At 34.5% G+C, this 6,412-nt stretch overlaps 1 long non-coding RNA gene across 1 annotated transcript; it reads left to right on the top strand.

Moving 5' to 3' along the window:
* The first annotated feature begins 5,368 nt into the window (after positions 1–5,368).
* On the top strand, positions 5,369–6,204 carry LOC132935650 (uncharacterized). The gene is made up of 3 exons (XR_009663313.1): positions 5,369–5,818; positions 5,880–6,018; positions 6,105–6,204. It is a non-coding gene; the product is annotated as an uncharacterized LOC132935650 (long non-coding RNA).
* Positions 6,205–6,412: the final 208 nt, after the last annotated feature.

Below are 6,412 nucleotides of genomic sequence, written 5' to 3'. Positions count from 1 at the left end.
TTGTAGCATTTGTATAGGTAGGTACCTATTTGTTTCGCACAATCAAAAAAAGCAGACTTCGAATCAAATACGTTTCTGGCTTCCCCGAAGCTATTTTTGAAATTTAATTTTGCATATAAATGCGTATTTTGAGAATTTTTGTTTTTAGGACATACCTATTTCTTCTATTTTATACTTTGTGAGACATATTTTAACTTAAATTATAATTTTATCAATTTTTTCTCCACTGACATATTTATTTTAAATAAGACAACCAAGACATACATTTTTTATTTTTGTTGTCGTATAATAATATAGTTTTTGACTGGTGGCAGGCGTACGTTTTCCTAGAAGCCTGATAATTTATTAATTTGAATACAATTTAATATTTGAAGTATTAACTGGGTTACAGTTTTGATCTATAGATCAGTCGGTGTTAAAAATGACGATTTTTGGACGTTAATATTGTAGTAAGCAAGTTACTACTTAACAATAAAACAAATTACACAGGTACATAATTATACTATACTATAATTTAGATACTGTAATTCGGCATAAATCGGATAATAGAAACGGAGTTAAGGGTTCTTTCTATGTATTACATTTTAATGTCTTGGGTAAGAGACGGTAGATATTAGGAACTCACTGAACCATAATTTGCTCTGTATACGACAGATGTTCAAATATAAAAATATATACTATATGATTATTTTGATTACAACGCTGTACGCTGCAGCTGTACGCGACGATAGTCATTATAAAAATATTAAAATTATATTAAAAAGATTATTTCAAATTTAATACACAGAATTATACTGGAAGTCATAATATGCGTGGGCTGGAACGATGTTCACACCAATCACATCCGTGAGCCGAGATACAGTATCTATAGGCAAGGGGTACGGGGAACTGCATATAAAAGGGAGCCCGAATCGGCCTGTTTTCAGACGTGTACTACCACCCATTAGTGCAAGCACCTTCACGCCACTCTGTACGAGCATTATTTTGGACTTAGAAAATTATCAACAATATAATAAAATTCACAATAAACAACAACTGTCTTTTATTTATTATCAACCACGACTTCAACATCAAATAAAGTGTCTGCGACCTGCATCTATAATATCTTGGCAGCCACTTATCTACTATCAGTACTACGATAGTAGGTACCAAGCTACCGAGTATATTACACTGGCGCAGTCGGAAAAAGAAGGTTCAAGGAGTTTCAAGACGAGGCGAGCAGTCGAAGCGGCGGATTTAAATTTCCAAAGGCGAGTCTAGCAGTCAAGGCGGCTACATTCAACTTCGGAGATCCAGTACCGACGCAGCGGCTACACCACGTCAACAGCTCCACGGAGGTAACAGTTAAGGTCTGATCAACCAATGCGACTCCGGAATCAACGAACAATTCAAGACGGGCCAGCAGACAATCAAGGAAAATGAACACAGCAGTGGCAACAGCGTTGTTGTGAGTATATTAATTAAGTGAAGATAGATAATTAAATTAAAATTGTATAGCTTGAAGTGCACGTCTCACGTTGATACATATATATCAGCGTTTATTTTATACTTGGTGGTGGTGTAAAATATTAGGGAAAAATATTCGAATGAAAATAAATAAAGAAAAAAAAAATAGGAAACAAGCTTGGGAAGAACTATATACGTATTTTATGATAGACAGCTGTGGACTGATCTAGGATTTTTATGGTAAATAGACGGCAAGGACCGATCATAGATTTTTTTGTGATAGACAGCTGTAGACTGATCTAGGATTTTTATGGTAAATAGACGGCAAGGACCGATCTAAGATTTTTTTTGTGATAGGCAGCAGGGACTGACCTAAGTATTTTATGGTATTTTGTGATAGACAGCGGAGACTGATCTAATAAATTAAAGTAGACGGCGATAGGCTGATCTAGGAAATTGATGCACGCGCGTAGCATTTTTGAATTATATATGGGAATAATTGATTAAAGTGAAATATTGAATTTTGAATTGAAATATAGAATATAATTGTTGAAAGAAGTTAATTGATATATATTGAAGAAAATAGATTTTGAATTGAAAGGCAGTAGATGACCTTGTTAAAGTAATTGACGTCAAATTTTGAAAAGTTTTGAAAAAAAAAAAGAAGGAATTAATTATAGGGGCCCCCCTAGGATAAGAAATAGTATAACGTTACTAAGAATAAGTTGATAGAATAATTATTAGAAATCAAAATAAATTGTTAGTGTTTAGAAGATTAAATGGTAAAGCGCGTAAATTAGGAAATTAAATCATTTAGGAAAAAATAAGTAATAAGAAAAATAAGGGATAGGAAGTCGAATATTATTGGAGGGATTTACGGAGTAATTAACCGGGGATTTTTTTTGTTATAATATTCGAGCGTAGTACGAGCGCGTACGCATAAAAAACATCGCGGAACAGTGCGTGGGAAACGGGTGAGGGGATACCGTATCGAAATTTAACACGCGTAACATAGGCGGTCGAACGTTTTACGTGTTATTAGATAGGTACTCATCCATATCCAACGTACGACGCGCGTTTACGTAATTTCTTTTTATTATTTGTGCATGATAGTTATTTTATAAGTAATAATTTTTACGTATTATTAATTTTGGTGACGGTAGTTACGTATTATTAGTTTATAAATCAATAATAGTATATACATGTAGAGTAAATACTGTTGGTAATTACTCACGCGGATAGGATATTAATAAATTTAGTAGATATAATTTAGTAAAAATTATATATAATATGTAATGTTTAGATAAATATATGTCAGAATCCGATAGTTCAGATATTGACACTAGTTCTGCGGACAGTTCAATAAAAGTTGAAAAATATAACTCTAGGAAAGAATTAAAAGAGGCAGTTTTAAAAGACGCTGTAAAGAAAGAATTTTTAGAACAAACTAGGAAACACATAGTTAAAACTGAAAAAACTGTTAAGAAAAAGTTAGTAAGAACACATAGTTTAACAGAACAGATAGGTACCGCGCCACGAAAACAAACCGTAGGTCGTTTAGGTACTAGGTCAGACTCAAGCGTAATTCACGTGCAGTTAGAGTCAGTGGTTAAGAAAAAAATGAGTGAAATGGATTTAGATAAAGCAATTGCTATGATACCTATTTGCACGGGCTAAAAGGACGTAGCCGAATTTATAAATATTTGTGAAATCGCAATTAAAGAGACAACGGAAGCAGATACACCGATATTATTAAAAATAATTACTTCTAAGTTAACAGGAAATGCGTCAGAAGTAACAAAATATCGAAATTTAGAAACATGGGGAGCAATAAAAACAATATTAGAAGGGGCATTCGAACAAAAAGTATCGGAGAGGGCCCTATCAATAGCTTTAAACACGGCACGTATGGCCGAGGGAGAAAGTGTGGCAAAATTCGCTAGTAGAATCGAAGATTTATATTATAAACTCTGCGCGGCAAGTACGGTAGGTCTAGCTCAGGCCGAGGCAGATATAGTGAAAAAACAAACAAAGAAACAGGCAATGATCATATTTATGACAGGGTTACCTCATCACCTATATACAGTACTGAAAAGTCGAAATCCCAGTACATTGGAACAATGTTTCAAAACGGCGATCGATGAGATGCTCGAATATGGTAGTCAAAAGTAGAAATGGACAAATTGCATTATTTTGGACTTAGAAAATTATCAACAATATAATAAAATTCACAATAAACAACAACTGTCTTTTATTTATTATCAACCACGACTTCAACATCAAATAAAGTGTCTGCGACCTGCATCTATAATATCTTGGCAGCCACTTATCTACTATCAGTACTACGATAGTAGGTACCAAGCTCCCGAGAATATTACAATATCTAGATAAGCGTTTGAGGTGTGTTTATGAAATTTGGAGCACATATGTATCTCGCAAGTCTCAATATATGAGCCAGATTTGACGTGTTTATGTGATATTGTTTTTGAGTTATGAGGGGATCAAAAGTGGCTCCAAATGGTTCGTGTAATATTACACATGGTGCGGTCTCGCCAGCTTGAACCAGTGTTTGGAAAGAACGTCGTTCATGAACGCACGTTCACACGATTACGTTCAACCTATAGTGAACGATACATGAACTTCACTCGTTTTTTGCAAAAAGAACGTGAACGACGTTTATATTTTTAATGAATTTGATCGATTTTTAAAACGTTCAATTTATTTACTATTTAATAAAATATTATATGTATACAATATATTAATTAATTATGTTATAATAATATTTTCATTTTTCCCATTATAATTCTTATAATATTTGTTTGATTGCAAAATATATAAATTACCTAAATACGTGAAATTCCAGTGTCCTGGCTAGACACACAACAACAATAATATTATGATTTCCACGAATTTGTAATAAACCTAGTCGGTTTATCATAATGTAGGTATCCTAGTATTCACTTAATTTTATCACTAGGAAATCCTTATTAAAATGCAACTCAAATAACGTGTCAGATGTTCAAAATTAATTCAGATTCTTTATAAATTAAATATTTAATAATTGTATTTTTATTTTTTGGTTGAGTCGTATACCTATGTTTATGGGTTTTTAATTTTTATATTGACTGAAGGCTAACGATTCATAAAAAAAAAAAAATTAAATGAACGACCCAATAAACGCGTTTGTTTTTTAAAAGAACGTGAACGTGAACGCGTTCGTTTGAAAAAAACACGAGCGTGATCGAGCTCATTTTTGTAGTGAACACTGGCTTGAACTTAGCTTGACAAGCTACCGCGTGTCTACATTCATCACTCCGCTCAGAATCTAAAACAACTTCATGAAGTTTCCTTTAAAATTATAATATTATTTATCGGCAATCATTAATTTTCGTCATAATCAATCATCGTCGCCCGCGCAGATCAACGACGACGCGCGCCGTATGAACAGTACGAACGTATTATAATATAATATCATAATATTCATAACGACTATAGGAGGCGCTACCTAACGGTACCGGCAGTACGGGCATCCACAATCAACTAAGAGAAGAGCCAGAGCGCGCCATGCACTACGGTTCGGGTCTGCGTCCCGGTGCCACGCGATAATAATAATAATTGTTATGATAATGATAATAAAATAATTGTTATGGTTGTGATAGTTGTATCAATGGTTATGGCATCTTAATTCGGGCCCACGGCCCATGCTGAAACATAATACCTCGGCTGCAGCTCTCGACCATTTTGTTCACATATTATTATATTTCACATCAAGCCGGCAAACAATATTTTACAATGTTCGGAATGTTCCGTATTGACGCTGCACCGCGCGCCGTGTTGTTCGTTATCGGCGTTCGATTGCTCCGACTGCTCCGACACCCCGCCCCACCGCTCACCAACGATCCGGCATCGCCAGTCGCCTGTCGCTACCACCGGTCACACACACGTCTGAGCGGTTCGTGTTCGTCCTTCGTCGATCGCCGCCGACCTATTATTTTTACGCGTGACGACTAACGGCGGTGATGCCAACAACAACAACAACAACAAGTAATAATAATGATATTCCATACATCGGGGCTGCGCGGCAGCGACGATAAAATATGGATTGCAGCGCACGACAAACGGAAATCCAACGCAGAAAATAATAATAATTACTAATGTTGAAACATCTTAACGGCGTTCAAATTTTTCCGTTTTGGCAGTGAACATTTTCGTACATTATCGTTTTTGCGTATCGCACGATACCTACCTATCATGTTATTAAAAGGAGAGGCGATTATTTTTATATCTGAAGTTCTACAGGTTTTTCAAATTTTTCGAAAAACACCGAAAATTCGTTTGCCACTAACAGTCGGACTGGGCGTCTACCTTGGAGGTAAGTCGAGTTTGGAATTCGAAATTCGGAGTTAGGAGATAATATTTTTTTTATGTTTTAGTTTAATTTGTCTGTCACAATTATGCGGTATGCAATGGTGAAAAACCACAGCAGGAATTTATACTTATTTCTACATATTTGATGATTCATTTTTGTAATCATTGTTTGGTAATAACATGTTTATATGAATACAGAATGAGGTATGTCTCAGAATATAACTAGAGGTGGTTGCTAATTTTTTTTAAAGTTTTAATGTTGTGTATCTATTATTATTTTGATTCTACAGGTATAGAGATGAGCTAGTACAGTCCAGTATGTAGTATGCAAGGGTGATTAATCATAAGACCCAAGATAACGACAAGATGAAACTTTTATAATCATTGGTGTATCAAGATTGTAAGCAACATTCTATACTTATTTCTATTTAATAATTTATTTTATTTTAGGTTATAACTTGTTTATATAAATGAATAATGTCTCAGAACAACTATAGGAGGTTGCTAATTTTTTTTTAAGTTTAAAAGTTGTGTATTTAGAATTATTTTGATTTTGCAGGCATAGTGGAGGATTGTGCAGTCGATTATGTGGTATGCA

Source organism: Metopolophium dirhodum, chromosome 1, assembly GCF_019925205.1.
Source record: "Metopolophium dirhodum isolate CAU chromosome 1, ASM1992520v1, whole genome shotgun sequence".
Lineage (NCBI taxonomy): Eukaryota > Metazoa > Arthropoda > Insecta > Hemiptera > Aphididae > Metopolophium > Metopolophium dirhodum.
The sequence above is the reverse complement of the archived record's forward strand: the minus strand, read 5'-3'. Positions and strand labels throughout refer to the sequence as shown.